Source organism: Dermochelys coriacea, chromosome 6, assembly GCF_009764565.3.
Source record: "Dermochelys coriacea isolate rDerCor1 chromosome 6, rDerCor1.pri.v4, whole genome shotgun sequence".
Taxonomy (NCBI): Eukaryota; Metazoa; Chordata; order Testudines; family Dermochelyidae; genus Dermochelys; species Dermochelys coriacea.
Window position 1 is genome coordinate 85,366,147 of NC_050073.1, and position 15,862 is coordinate 85,382,008.

Sequence of the window (15,862 nt, forward strand, 5' to 3'; positions counted from 1 at the left end):
TATGACCGGTCGCTTCCCAGCTGATGGCTGCCTCTGCTGCTTAGCCAAAGGCACTGGCCTAAGAACTGGGCCTCAGACTGTCACAGCGAGAGAAGGGATTTCATGTGCTAGTGGTTATGTTTCTAATTTCTCCACCATGCTTTTCTGCAGTTGCTCATGTCTGCTTTACAACAATATGCATTTGGTCTCATGGAGAGCTTTAGGAGTACCAAGAGCTCTGCCAAGAGAGTCTTCCTGCCCTATGGCAACCCCCACTCTTTGGATTCATCCACTGGCTCCCTGTTTTCCATCACATCAATTCCAGTTTTTTTGCTCTCACCTTCCAGGACCTTTACCACTCTGCCCCACCTTCCTTATCCACACTTCTCTCTAATCACACCACCTCTTCGGCTAGACACCAACCTCACCAGCCCACTAGTCTACTTCTCTCCCAAACATCTCTGTGCCTTCTTCCACACTGCCCCTGATGCCTGTAACACCCTGAGCTGACCTGCAAAGCAGCCCGCTGCAGATTACCTCCTCAAGATCTATTTCTACCAACCTTTGATGGCTTCTGTGACACTGTACCCCATATTCATCATAGTATTATAATATGGTTGTGGCATAACTATGATGCATTTTGTACAAGATAAGTCACGTGAGGTGTCATTGGAAAAGTTATGATTTGCTGAATGATTATCCTATTTGTATACATATATCATTATTTTTTATCTGAAGTTCTAAATACTGACTATGTACCTGTACTTCAAATGTAGTTACACCTGGGTAACCCCCACTAGACAAGATGCTTTCAGTCTAGATGGCTGGTTGGGAAGGGCCTATTCAGGGCATTGAGACAAAGCTTTTGATACAGTCTCCCACAGTATTCTTGCCAGCAAGTTAAAAGAAGTATAGGCTAGATGAATGGACTATAAGGTAGATAGAAAGCTGACTAGATCATCGGGTTCAACGGGTAGTGATCAATAGCTCCATGTCTAGTTGGCAGCCGGTATCAAGCGGAATGCCCCAAGGGTCAGTCCCGGGGCCGATTTTGTTCAATATCTTCATTAATGATCTGGAGGATGGTGTGGACTTCACCTTTGGCAAGTTTGCAGATGATACTAAACTGGGAGGAGTGGTAGATACTCTGGAGAGTAGGTATAGGATACAGAGGGACCTAGACAAATTAGAGGATTGGGCCAAAAGAAATCTGATGAGGTTCAGCAAAGACAAGCGCAGAGTCCTGCACTTAGGACGGAAGAATTCCATGCATTGCTACAGACTAGAGACCAAATGGCTAGGCAGCAGTTCTGCAGAAAAGGACCTAGGGGTTACAGTGGACGAGAAGCTGGATATGAATCAACAGCGTGCCCTTGTTGCCAAGAAGGCTAACGGCATTTAGGCTGTATAAGTAGGGGCATTGCCAGCAGATCAAGGGATGTGATCGTTCCCCTCTATTTGACATTGGTGAGGCCTCATCTGGAGTACTGCTGCTTTCAACTACCTAAAAGGGGGTTCCAAAGAGGATGGACCTAGACTGTTCTCAGTGGTAGCAGATGACAGAACAAGGAGTAACGATCTCAAGTTGCAGTGGAGGAGGTTTAGATTGGATATTAGGAAAAACTTTTTCACTAGGAGGGTGGTGAAGCACTGGAATGTGTTACCTAGGGAAATGGTGGAATCTCCTTCCTTTAAGGTTTTTAAGGTCAGGCTTGATAAAGCCCTGGCTGGGATGATTTAGTTGGGGATTGGTCCTGCTTTGAGCAGGGGGTTGGACTAGATGACCTCCTGAGGTCCCTTCCAACCCTGATAGTCTATGAATAGGGAAAACTACAGGCCTTAGGAGAAGCTTATCTCCCACCTGGTGATCCTTCCTGAGATCACTCCAGACAAACACTAAGTAATGGCTGCTATGACTCTACAAAGAAATGTGACCAGGCCACATGATTCTGGACTCCATCTTGGGATGTCAGTATTTTTCCACAAACCGGTCTGGGAACCAGGTTTTGAAACAAAGGGTTCTGGCACTATGCTAAAGCTATATAAGGCAGGGGGTGGCATCATCTGTGGCTCTTCACTCCCAGCACAAGACGACTCCTGGAAACACCTGAGGAACAAAGACTGAACTGGGGGAAGTGCTGGACCCAGGCTAATGGGCTTTCTAGCCTGTGTATGAAACACCTGGGGAATCCAAGCTGCAAAACAAGTGCAGCTTGTGCCTTAAGAATCTACAAGTCTCCCTGTACCATCAGTTAGGGTGAGAATCTGTTATTTATACCCAGTTTATTTAGTATATTAAGTTTAGTTTGCATTTTTTGTTTATTTGCTAGGTAATCTGCATTGATCTGTTTGCTATCACTTAAAATCCATCTTTTGTAGTTAATCAACTTGTCTTTGTTTTAATCTAAACCAGTGAGCTTTGACTGGAGTGTTTGGGGAAAAATCTCTGCTTGGTTACCACAAGTGTGCGTTGTTCTCTGCACATTGAGGGAGTGGCAGACTAGGTATTAAACCTGTCTACTGGCCAGATTTGACCAGGGCAGGACGGTATTGCTCTGAGGTCCCAGGCTGGGAAGCTGGTGGTTAGAGAGCCTGCATGTAACTACAGCTGGGTGTGTCCCTATCTGTGTGAACGCTGGTGAAAGTGCAGGCTGGAGGGCTTTGCAGCTTGTCACAGCAGTACAGTGTGAAAGAGCCCAGGCTGGAAGGTCAGAGGGTTTAATGATACCTCAGTTCCAGGTGGCACCCTGGGGGGAACCCATCACAGCTTCATAAAGGTGGGGCTCTCAGGCATTGCTGGTATTTCTGCCTTCCTAGTGTTTGTTATACTCATGATCCTGTCTTGTTTCAAATTAGATGGTAAGATCTTCAGGGCAGAGACTATTACTGTCTTTTCCTTCCGTACTCAGCACAATGGGGCCCTGATCCTGATGTGGGCTCGTGGGTGCTACTGCTAATATATTTAAAGCCCTTACTTGCTAGGTTTTACTTCTAGTGCTAAGTATCTGCTATCACTTTAAAAATCTAAGCTGTATTTTGAATGCTGCACTTTCCTATTTCAGTTTTTCAAACTCAGATGTATTTCTCACAGATGCAATAAGCTGGTATAATGAAGAAATGAATCATTCCATTCAAGTTCAGGTGAAGAATTCCCTGTCTGATACAAAGTGTGAGGTCTGTCTCATTACCCAGCTTAATAGCTACAACCTGAGATTTTTTTAGCCTTGTTTTTAGTGTCTGATGTTTCCACCTGGACTCATCAGATGGAGATTTGCCCTCCATTTAAGAAAGTTTGCCTCCAACTTGGAAGGAGCTGCTGGAGTAAAGGAGATTATTTCTCCTGTCATTCTTGAAAACATAACATCTGCTTCAGGCTTTTAAACTACTCTTCCTCTCCTTGCAACGCTCACGGAAAGAGGGAAGTATGAGAACTTCAACAATGAAGAGTCTTACGACTCTTGCCATATGGCTGGGAGGGAGAAGAGAGCCTGCCCGTCTAACTTTAGTAAAAAGGCCACATGAGCCAGTCTATAAAAACCCAATGCACAGCCAATGAATTTTTAAAGATAAGATGATAGGGGAGATTTTCAAAGTCACAGAAGGCCTGCTAGATCTCCTTGAACGTCGACAGCAGTTGTGCATCCAATGCCCCTTTGCAAATCTCAATGTGTCTGGGCTTGGACTGGCACTCAGCTCTGTTCAGAGAAACCACAGTGCTGGAGTGACTGTGTAAAGCCCAGCATTCCTCCCAGTGCTTAAAGTGTGTGTGTTGGTGGGGGCGCTGTATAGGGGTCATGGACCCAGCTACAAAAGAAAAGAAAATTCAAATTAAAAACAGAGCCCAGTTGCTGGCAGCACACTTGAAGCACTGTCTTACCAAAGCCATGATCCCCAGATGATAGACACCCTGCCCCAGACTTTTAGCACTGATTCTCCCAAACTCAGTCTGAAGTCAGGAGCAACGGTAGCCAGTGAGGGGGAAAGGGGTTCAATATTCCCCCAAGCCCTTCCTCAACCCTGTTCATTTCCAGCGCCAGGCACAGGTCACTCTAGGCAAAAAGATCCCACCCAAAGGTGCTCCCTCTCTTTCCCTCGCCTCCTGCATTTGCCAGCAACTGCAGGGATTGTATTCGGCAATGGGGCTGTGGGTTAGGGGACAGCCGGTGTGATGGCAAGGAGGCAGATAATGGCATGCAAGGATTTTTTAATGGAGCCATCAAGCTGTGCCTGTGCCTTGCTGAACAGTGTTATGTCTTTGTCCTTCCCTTCTCCTTTTGAGGTCTGACCCCCTCTGAGCTGGGGTGTAGTTTCCACCCAAGGAGATGTACACACACTAGGTCAGATTGAGTTAGCATGGTTAGGTCTACTGGAGCTAGAATTTACCCCACCAGCTGGTTTGTGTCTCTTCCCTCCTTGTCATGTCCCATCTAGATTTAGATCGGCAGGTCTTGGAGGCAGGGGCTGGGCCTGGGCCTGTACGTGTTTTATGAAGTGCTACACACTTTTGGTGCTTTAAAAACAAACGTTGAAATTTTATACTGTGTATTATATAATCTGACCTGAAAAACCTGTTCAGCATGGCTTGGGTCTGATGCAGCCACATGGACCGAGAACCTGCCAAGGGACTGGAAACAAAAAGGGTGAAGACAAACAGCAAGGTGGAAATGGGCTGTAGGGCTAGTATCTGATTTAGCATCTTTATTAGTGATCTGGAATGGGGAGGTTAATGATGTTCACAGATACTAAGGAGGAGCTACATAAGCACACTTCTCTGTCCTCAGTGGGGTATCTATCCTACTGAGCACTCACAAGTCTAAAGGTACCTAGTGCTTCATGAATAAGGCTAAGATTTAGTCATGCGTATTTTTGGTAAAATCCACAGACAGGTCACGGGCAATAAAAAATTTGCAGCCCCCAGAACCACTGCTCAGATGCTCCCCCGGGCTGCCCCTAGGACTGCTGCTTGCCCAGTCCCTGGAGCCAGCTGCCCAAGCAGTGGCTGGTGCAGCTGGCTCCTGAGGGGAAGCCCCCAGGACTGCTGCTCAGATGTTCCCTGAAGCCAGCTGGCCCTGGGCCTCCCAAGCAGCAGCCGGTGCAGCTGACCCCAGGGACCACCGGAGCAGCTGGCCCAGGTCACAAGGGCCTGATCATGCCCCCTTGAGCTGTGTCTGGATGGAACCTTCATGCCTGGCTCTTGCCCTCCCAAGTAGAAGGGGCCCAGCTGCCTCCATGGCAGCATCTTGTTCCTCTAGTCACTAGAGGGCACTCCACAGTTGAGGGATGCCTACAAGGAGGTGGGGAAATGCATCCTCCCACTCCCAGCCCAGCAGAGCTCAGGGCCCCAAGGTAAAAATCCCACCCCATGATAGGATTCCCATTTAAGGGGAGTTCCAGGTGAAGCCCTAGTAGTGTAGCTCTATTGGAGCTAAACTACCAAAGAGCTGCTGCAGAGGCACCAAGCCCCCCTGCAGACTTCTCCATGCTCCCCTGTACCAACATCCTCTGGGATCTGTGAGGCTCCTGGGGAGTAAGCAGGGTTTGTGGAGCAGCCCCCTAGACTTGGGTGGGGGGAGGGGGTGCAAACTCCCTGAAGGAACAACTGAGGAGAAATGCCAGTGAGATTTCTTCCTTTTGTCCCCTCCTAATGCCTGAAGTGCTTTGGCACAGGGAGACTGGGTCTCAGACTTCTATAAAGCATCTAGTATCTTTTGGATGCTTGGGCCTGAATCCAGCAAAGCACTTAAAACAGGTGCATAACCTTCAGCATGTAAGTAGCCCCATATAAATCAATGGATACTACTCATGTGCTTAACGCAGTGGTCCCCAAACTGTGGGGTACACCCCCGTATGAGGGCATGGAGGAACATTTGGGAAGCATGGCAGGCCCTGGCCCAGCCCCCTGGTGGCCACGGAGGGAGCACCACCCAAACCCACTCTGCCCACAGCTCTGCTGCCAATGGCCCCATTCCTGGGCACAGCCCCAGGTGCAGTTCTGGTCCCGGCCCTGACCCCAGCTGTGGCCCCAGCTGCAATGCTGGCCCCAGCCCCAACCGCAACCCTGTTCCTGGCCATGGCTCCGCTCCCAATTCCTGCTTCCCACTGAAGCTCTCTGGGAGTCATGGACCAGGTAAGTGGGGGCACAAGTAAAAAAGTTTAGGGATCACTTCTTTAATATTATGCATATACTGTACTGGCTCAGGGTCTCTCCGCCTCTCCCTCAATACATAATAAATGAAAATCCTCACATTCTTCCTCTCCCTTATGAGGTGAGTCAGTATTATCCCCATTTTACAGATTGGGAAACTGATCCCTGGAGACCTTTTCATGACTTGCCCAAGATCACATAGCAAGTCAGTAGCAGAGATGGAACTTGAATTGGTATTTCCTGTTTGCTAGTCCCATGCTAAAGCCACAAAAGAAGCTGCCACTTGGGGTTAGAAAAAATAGCAATGTAAGCGCAGGTCTACACTTAAAACGCTGCTTTGGTGTGGCTGTACCACTGTAGTGCTTACATGAAGACACTCCTACACACACAGCTCTCAGAGAGCTCTCCTATTGGCCAAAGCAGGGACCTGTGCTGAACAGAATGAGGATCCCAAATGGGAGCTGCAGCAATGTACTTGCTCTCCAGTAACCTGTTTACTCCCTGCCTCTGGTGGAGAAGCAGGGAATCAGAATGAAGATCATATAGCTTCCAAATGCTGCAATTTGCCAACTATTTCCATTACACTGGAAACTTTTGCTAGATAAATATAGCAACACCCTTTTTGATGGGCTAATTCCTCCTGCTGCTGAGTTGGGAAGTAGCCATCTATTATCCTCTTGAGACAAAGTGGATTTTCCTGCGAGAGTCTCAGCCAGCCTCATACCTGTCTGCACTTATCTGTATTATTTAGATAGCATCATCACTTTCCCTTCAGGTTCCTTTGGGGGAGAAGTTTCTGGTGGCAGATGCTGCGCTCATTCAGAGGAAATCTAGTTTTCGGAAGCTAAGCAAGCAGCTTTGTAAAGGGGGGCTGTGTAGAATAGCGGGGCTTCTATAAAACTTGGAGCAGCCTAGGAGAATGAATTACAAGCCAGGTACTGGCAAGATACCAAAGGCATTTTCCTTCCACATTAGCCCTTTGAAACTGCAAACAGCTCCTTTCCCACAGACACTGCCCAAGAGCGGCTAGGACCTTGCAAACCTGGATTGAAAAGGGGGTTACATGTAGAAGGTATTGTTATTGGCACAATTAACCAAACTGACTAATTGCCTCTTCTATTCTATTCAGGTTTTTAATAGATCTTCCAGGCACCTCAGCATCTTCCAGTGATGCCTTGAGCGACATGACTAGCATCTATCATGCATGGTTTGACTATTAGTTCTCTTTAGCCACACTGTCCAATTACTGATCTCCAAACTTTAGCAGAGGGGGGAGTTGTAAGGGAAAGTCCACAGAGCCCTTCTCTCTGTGGCCACCTCAGATTTTCAGACCCGCCTGAAGCGGCTCTGCAATTTCTCTGAAATATTGGGGATCAAACTCTTTTGCTAAATCCTAACCAGCCCCTGCCCCTCCCAGAAACAACTGTCTGTTAATCCTGCCCTGGCTGCTATTGTCTGATCAAAGCAGGACAGTACCCTGGATAAGAAAAGTCCAGGGATGCTCCTTACCTGAGTGATGAAGAGTGTCTCATCCACTAAGTTGGAGAGAAGGTAGTTGAAGTAAACCTGATCCAGGCATGATGCTGGCTAGGAACAGTCCTTCACCTGGCATGATTCTAGCCTCCTCCTTTCAGGGTGGATTCTTGAGCTGCTTTGCTTAGAAGTCTTAGGTAGTCAGTGACAGCACCAGGTATAGCACTGGGGACCGCGCCTCAGTGCAGCCGGAGACAGCACTGGAAATGTGCATCAGCATAGCCAGACACAGCACTGGAAATGTGCATCAGCATAGCCAGACACAGCACTGGAAATGTGCATCAGCACAGCCCTCTAGCTGCAGCAAAACTCTACTTCACATTTGTGTCAAGAGAGCCCAGCGTTCACTCACTCTAGCACTCCAGCTGCGGTGTGATCAGCTGTAAACATTCCCGAAGGAGAGCTGCACGTTGCCCGATTACTGCTCCTTCCCACAAGGTTTGTCCTGCTAATTCAGCTAAGGACTCAGAAATGCTGCCTTTTCATTCTCTTTCTTTTTGCTGCTTTTCCCTTGGCACTGCTACTCCCTCTGTAGCTCCCACAAACACTCTGGGAAGGAAAGAGATAGGGCTGCACAGCAGAATTTCAAGAAGATAAAATGGGTCCCCTCTGTGCCGGTGCTAAGGGTCAAGGAGGCCCAGCTCTGGTACTGTCTCTCACTGGGACAGCCAGTGTGCTCTCTGCTCCAGTGGGACAGGGCTGGCTAAGTCCACCTGGGAATCCTGGAGCCAGAGCTTGGCTGTTTATTTTTGTGGGATGGAAAAGCTGAGCTTCTCCTTTACGTGGAATTTCTTTCTTAAAGTACAGAGAGTTTTTATAGAATTAAAACTAAAGGGCCCAATTCAGATCTCCCTCACTAGACTTCCACCAGGGTAAAACCTGTGAGAGTTCAATTGGGTTAATCCCGATCTACACCAGCATGAAGTGAGATTGGAGACGAGCCAAGCCTCAAAAGCCTACCTACTCCCATAACCCTTATCCACTCTCAATCTGCACTCCAAAGAGCTCATACAGCACCCCAACCTGCCAACTCCTTCCCCACTCCCCCCAAAACTCCTCTCCTCACCCCAGCACCCCTAAACTGCTTCCCCAAACAGCTTCCCTCACACAAACTGCATCTCTGCTATGACCACAACCCACTCAAACCTCCTCAAGCCTCGCCCATACTATGCTCCAGCATCCCCGAACATCTTTCATGCTGCACTCTCACCGTTCCCTTGCCATGACCCTGACAGCCCTAGGTCGCTGCCCTGCCATTTCACCCCCCATGGGGCTGTGCCGCCAACAGCCTCAAGTGTTCCAGTGCCATTACCCCAAATCCTCACAGTGCTCCCATGCCACACTCCTGGACCCCCAAAACCACAACCCTACATGGTTTAGATAGCATGACCTCCTCCCTGCCTCCACGGAAGCGATCTCCCTGATGCTATACCCCAACATGCTCAAGAATATCCAGTTATCACAGGCAGTGCTAACATACATTTAGGAAAGGCTATTAACCTCATGTTGGGGCTTCAGCCAATCTCCAGCTGTTTGAGATCAGGGTGAGAGTGGATATGGGGTGGGGAGGGGAGGGGAGGGTGCAGGAGAAGAGATTTTATCCCACATGCCTACTTACACCTTCCTCTGAAGCATCTGGTACCGGCTGCCGTCAGAGACAGGATACTGGGCCTTTGCTCTGATCCAGTCTGGCAATTCCTATGCTCAAAAGCATCCTAGTGCCATGCTGCATCTCCACATGCTCACAGTGGTTCTATGCCACCCCCAAAGCCAAACTGCCCGGATCCCACATCTCCAGTAGGCCTCTACGCCCAATGCCATGGCCCTACCCAGGCTAAAGCTCCGACTTCTCAGCAGGATTTGTGTTTCCTGTAAATGCTCGGAGGAGGGTCTAGACTAACCTCTACCACCACGTGATTTCTGCTTCTCGCATACTCCATGAGTGGCTGGCAGGTTATTGCAAATGGATAGACATTTCTGATGGCCTAGCTCCCAGGTGTCACCAGAGTTCTGACTGGGAGAACACCACAAAGATAGAATCTTTCCTGCTCACACTTTGGAGGCTTGTTTCTGGGTATGTCTACTCTACAATTAGACACCCACGGCTGGACCATGCTCCACTGGCTGCAGTCCAGACTCTAGGACGCTCAAACCTCGCAGGGTCCTAGGGCTCAGGCTGCAGCCTGAGCCCAAATGTCTACACCACAGTTAAACAGCCCCTTAGCCAAAGCCCCACAAGCCTGAGTCAGCTGGTGCAGGTCAGCTGCAGGTGTCTAGTTGCAGTGTAGACATACCCAGAAACAAGTCTCCAAAGTGTGAGCAGAAAAGTTTCTATCTTTGTCTTATTCTCCCAGTCAGACATACCCTCTCTTTCTAGCCACAGCAGTGAGATCATTTAACAGGAATAGCATGGAGGTGAGCCACTGGATTGAGCTGGATAATGAGAGCAACACAGCCCCTGAACTCCCCATCTGTGATTTCTGTGTCTGACTCAGGAGTCAGACTCTGACTGATAGCTCATCTCCTCCATCACCAATAGAAAGGGTGTGAGCCAGCCTTATGCACATTCAGTCCCGCAGCACATGGCTACCTTCTAGGGAATCTCGCCAGAGCCTAGAGTTGCTACTAATAACAAAGCAACACCCCCAAATAGAATGGTTCCCCCTGGCCAGATCCCACCCAGCACCAGGCAGTGTTGGTAGAGGATTCTTAAGAGCAAACCTCAGATGGGCTTAAAGCAAACTCCTACATATAGACACCCCTGGATTTGGGGGTAAGTTTGTAATCCAAACCTGGATCCAAATTCAGAATTGGTGGCAGACCTCCAACCTATAGTTGGCTGAACCAAAATGCAGGGTAACAATAAAACAAGGAGAAGGTGATGGAACTCTCCTTTTGCAGCCCTAGGAGCAATGAGGTTTGGTGCCAAATGCGTTAGCTCGGTGAAAATCCTAGATAAGGATTCTGACTACACATCACCAGGAGCAGCTAGAATCTATGGGCACAGTTTCAGCTGGCACATGGCTGGAGACAGGAGTGTGGGCACCCTGTTTGCCTTGGTTATCAAGCCACTTGCAGCAAGGTTCAGCCAACTTGTGCTGATTAAAGGTAAACAGAGAGGGCCTGTAAGGGACAAAGTCTTGTTATACTAGAACAACCCGTTGGCTTATATGGCAAGGTCTTGGGAAGAGCTCTTACAAACCTTTTCCAGAAAAACAGAAGTTTAAAGGACTCTGGGGTCTGACAGTAAATTACCATAAAAGTGAGCTCTTACTATACTCAGCAAAACCCCACTGCCCAAATCACCGGAGAGCCCCACAGAAAAGGTCACCAGGCAGATGAAATACTTTGATATACAGCTTGCTAATTCCTGTCAAACCAATTTGAATTTACATTATGATTAAACTGATGAAATGCACGCTAAAAGGACTAGATGGATGGGTAATCAAAACAGCAATATTACCAAAGTATAATAGGTTTCAGAGTAGCAGCCGTGTTAGTCTGTATTCGCAAAAAGAAAAGGAATACTTGTGGCACCTTAGAGACTAACAAATTTATTAGAGCATAAGCTTTCGTGAGCTACAGCTCACTTCATCAGATGCATTTGGTGGAAAAAACAGAGGGGAGATTTATATACACACACACAGAGAACATGAAACAATGGGTTTATCATACACACTGTAAGGAGAGTGATCACTTAAGATAAGCCATCACCAGCAGCGGGGCATCGGGGGGGGGGGGGGAAGAGGAGGAAAACCTTTCATGGTGACAAGCAAGGTAGGCTATTTCCAGCAGTTAACAAGAATATCTGAGGAACAGTGGGGGGGGGGGCAATACCATGGGGAAATAGTTTTACTTTGTGTAATGACTCATCCATTCCCAGTCTCTATTCAAGCCTAAGTTAATTGTATCCAGTTTGCAAGTTAATTCCAATTCAGCAGTCTCTTGTTGGAGTCTGTTTTTGAAGCTTTTTTGTTGAAGGATAGCCACTCTTAGGTCTGTGATCGAGTGACCAGAGAGATTGAAGTGTTCTCCAAATGGCTTTTGAATGTTATAATTCTTGACGTCTGATTTGTGTCCATTTATTCTTTTATGTAGAGACTGTCCAGTTTGACCAATGTACATGGCAGAGGGGCATTGCTGGCACACATCACATTGGTAGATGTGCAGGTGAACGAGCCTCTGATAGTGTGGCTGATGTGATTAGGCCCTATGATGGTGTCCCCTGTATAGATGTGGGCAGAGTTGGCAACGGGCTTTGTTGCAAGGATAGGTTCCTGGGTTAGTGGTTCTGTTGTGTGGTTGCTGGTGAGTATTTGCTTCAGATTGGGGGGCTGTCTGTAAGCAAGGACTGGCCTGTCTCCCAAGATCTGTGAGAGTGATGGTCGTCCTTCAGAATAGGTTGTAGATCCTTGAGGATGCATTGGAGAGGTTTTAGTTGGGGGCTGAAGGTGATGGCTAGTGGCGTTCTGTTTTCTTTGTTGGGCCTGTCCTGTAGTAGGTGACTTCTGGGTACTCTTCTGGCTCTGTCAATCTGTTTCTTCACTTCAGCAGGTGGGTATTGTAGTTGTAGGAATGCATGATAGAGATCTTGTGTTTGTCTCTGTCTGAGGGGTTGGAGCAAATGCGGTTATATCGTAGAGCTTGGCTGTAGACAATGGATCGTGTGGTATGATCTGGATGAAAGCTAGAGGCATGTAGGTAGGAATAGTGGACAGTAGGTTTCCAATATAGGGTGGTGTTTAATGTGACCATCGCTTATTAGCACTGTAGTGTCCAGGAAGTGGATCTCTTGTGTGGACTGGTCTAGGTTGAGGTTGATGGTGGGATGGAAATTGTTGAAATCATGGTGGAATTCCTCAAGAGCTTCTTTTCCATGGGTCCAGATGATGAAGATGTCATCAATGTAGCGCAAGTAGAGTAGGGGCATTAGGGGACGAGAGCTGAGGAAGCGTTGTTCTAATTCAGCCATAAAAAATGTTGGCATACTGTGGGGCCATGCGGGTACCCATCGCAGTGCTGCTGATTTGAAGGTATACATTGTCCCCAAATGTGAAATAGTTATGGGTGAGGACAAAGTCAAAGTTCAGCCACCAGGTTAGCCGTGACATTATCGGGGATACTGTTCCTGACAGCTTGTAGTCCATCAGATATTCTTGTTAACTGCTGGAAATAGCCTACCTTGCTTGTCACCATGAAAGGTTTTCCTCCTCCCTCCCCCCCCCCCCCCCGCTGCTGGTGATGGCTCATCTTAAGTGATCACTCTCTTTACAGTGTGTATAATAAACCCATTGTTTCATGTTCTCTGATTATATATTTTACACACACACACACACACACACACACACACACACACACACACACAATCTCTCCTCTGTATTTTCCACCAAATGCATCCGAAGAAGTGAGCTGTAGCTCACGAAAGCTTATGCTCTAATAAATTTGTTAGTCTAAGGTGCCACAAGTACTCCTTTTCTTTTTGCAAAGTATAATAGTCTCTGCCACAGCAGCCCCATCAAAATCCCCACAAGCTGCTTTCGCCAATTCAATGGAGCCGCTCTGCCGTTCATATGGGCCACACACAGTCACCGGATTAAAATGCAGGCACTGTAATTACCCAGACAGGGTGGGGTATTAGCCCCCCCAAACTTCTACAGATACTACTTAGGAGCAGAGCTGCAGCTCTGTGTCCCCTGCTTTGATGAGGATAAGATGACATTAACATCCTGAATCAAAAAGACTGACCCAGGATGTCTCTTTGCTAGAGTCGTGTGTGAGAGGGTGTGTAAAAACAGCTTAACACCATGATGATCTGATAACTTTTATGAATGCATGCCAGCATGCAGCTTTAAGGGGAAAAGCACATGGAAACTTGTGGTCCAGTCACTAAGGGGGCTACATGCAGAAGGACTGGATGACCTAATAAAAGTTGGGGGGGGGGAGAAGGGGAGGAACCACATACAATACAGAAACATTTTTTATGCAAGGAACAAAAGAGGAATTTAGAAAGGATTGAAACAATAATGTGCAAAGTCTCTTGCTCTGCTGAGCCTCACTGTGGATATTTATACGTTTAATGGGATGAATGAAATGGGCCCATTAGCAAAAAAGGGGGAATAAGTGGTCCCCTGATCTCAGCTTGAGCAGCAAGGAGACTCTGGCAAGGACGCTTGCAGTTAGAGGAAATGAGATCTCATTAGATTATATACCAGTAGTTTTCAAACTCTGGGTCACAGAATGTAAGACACTAGGTCGCGACAGCTCTGGTCAGCACTGCCGATCGGGCTGTTAAAAGTCCCATCAGCAGGGCTGCCCAGCTAAGGCAGGCTAGTCCCTACGTGTTCTGACACTGTGCTGTGCCCCCCGGAAGTGGCCAGCAGCAGGTGCAGCTCCTAGGTGGGGGGCAGGGGCATGCGTGCCATGGGGCTCTGCACGCTGCCCCTGCCCCAAGCACCGGCACTCCAATTGGCATGCCTCTGGGCCTAGACGCTGGACCTGCTGCTGGCTGCTCCCAAGGCGCCGCATGGTCTGTGGTGTCAGGACAGGCAGGGAGCCGGTCTTAGCACCCTTGCTGCACTGCTGACCAGGAGCCACCTGAGGTAAGCCCACCCCCAACCCTGCACCCCTATTCCCTGACCCAACTCTGAGCCCCACCCAAACCTGGAGCCCCTTCTGCACCCCAAACCAATCATCCAGGTCCCACCCCAGAGCCTTCATCCCCAGCCCAGAGCCCTGACTGCCTCCTGCACCCCAACCCCCTGCCCCAGCCCTGAGCCCCCCACCAAACCAAGCCCACTCCTGCACCCCAACCCCCCCCGCAGCCCTCAACCTGACACCCCAACCATCTGCCCCAGCCCTGAGCCCCCTTCCCCCAAACCCCTCATCCCCAGCTCCCCTGGGTTTTGGGCATCAATTTTCTTCAACTAGGTTGCCAGGAAAAAAAAAAAAAAAAGACGTTTGAAACCACCGTTATACACCAATGGACATATCAAGTGTAGCCATTGACCACTCAAACAATGCCCCTGTTTAAAAACAAACTTACTATGTACAAACTACATGAATAAAAGAGTCATGCTTTTGTTCTGGGGTTACTCTGCATTGGAAGGAGATGGTAAATGGTACGTCAGACATTAGAAGCACCATTGCCACGATGTCCTGTGCTTTGCATTCTTCATCTAACAGACAAAGCAACAAACTATGCCAGGACAAATCTGTTAACATTTCATTACTGGCAGCCAAAAACCTGATCACGTTAAATGAGATACCTGAACTCTCAGCAAACAGTAACAAGTGGTTATTTCAGGTCAAGGGTTTAGTGCCAGTAAACACAAAAAAACCCACCATACAAGGGTCCAAGATAAACTGGAAGGTTTTTCAGATGAGGATTCTGCTGCAGGATGTCCTCAAGGCATCTGATTAGGCTAGGAAAGAGAAAAGATAAAAGGAAGAGGAATGACATCAGACTCAAGAGGATGTAAAGTCTTTTGGGAAAAGCACAGACTCAGGCAGCTATATTAATCTGAGCCCAGACCACATCAGAAAGAGCCTGATTTGCTAAAGAGCTCAGCATCTACTTAGGCATCAAAATAAGTGGCCAGATTTTATGCATTTATTATAGATTGGGGAGTGGGTGGAGGAATGTTGAAGTCAATATTTGAAGCTGATTAAAAAAAAGAAATCACCGGGTTAGTCAAGTGCAGAGAAGACTGTAGGGAACAGAGGAACCAATTACAGTTAATTGAGCAGTATGATGGGAGATGGCATTCAGTATGGACAATTGCAAGATGATGCACACTGGGAGAAATAATCTGAACTATTTGTATACTCCAGTGAATTCTAGATTAATTTTAACCTTTCAGGGGAAAAGAGACCTGGGTGTCATTGTAGACAATATAGTGAAACCAATCTGTTTAATGCACAGGAATGGCCAAAAGAGCAAACATGGTGGTACTGAGAAAGGGACAGAGAATAGCAGCAAAAATATTACATTGCCATTCTTATGGAGGCATCAGCAATGATTCTGTAGGTAGAGGGTTGAGTTGACATGTAGTACCCAGTGTCAGAATTTATTTTGCCCCCAATACTCTCAACAACATAGACTGCCCAAACTAACTAAAGTTAAAACTCACTAAAATTTTGTATATATGCTACATTTGAATATTTCTCTTTGGGGATTAATGGTCGTTTCACCCAATTATTCTTCAT

The 15,862-nt window shown here is 47.7% G+C and overlaps 1 protein-coding gene across 5 annotated transcripts in view; it reads right to left on the reverse strand.

Annotated features, from left to right (window-relative positions):
* The window catches only part of SYNDIG1L (synapse differentiation inducing 1 like), a 57,453-nt gene that overhangs the window by 27,374 nt on the left and 14,217 nt on the right, over window positions 1–15,862 (reverse strand). The window contains exons 3-4 of one of the 5 annotated variants that reach the window (XM_043516170.1): window positions 14,999–15,078; window positions 7,634–8,206 (exon numbers count right to left, since the gene is read on the reverse strand). The exons of the other annotated variants lie outside the window; for them this stretch is intronic. The gene's annotated coding sequence lies outside the window, so the exon portion shown is untranslated. The remainder of the gene's footprint in view (window positions 1–7,633; window positions 8,207–14,998; window positions 15,079–15,862) is intronic. 5 annotated transcript variants of the gene reach the window in all.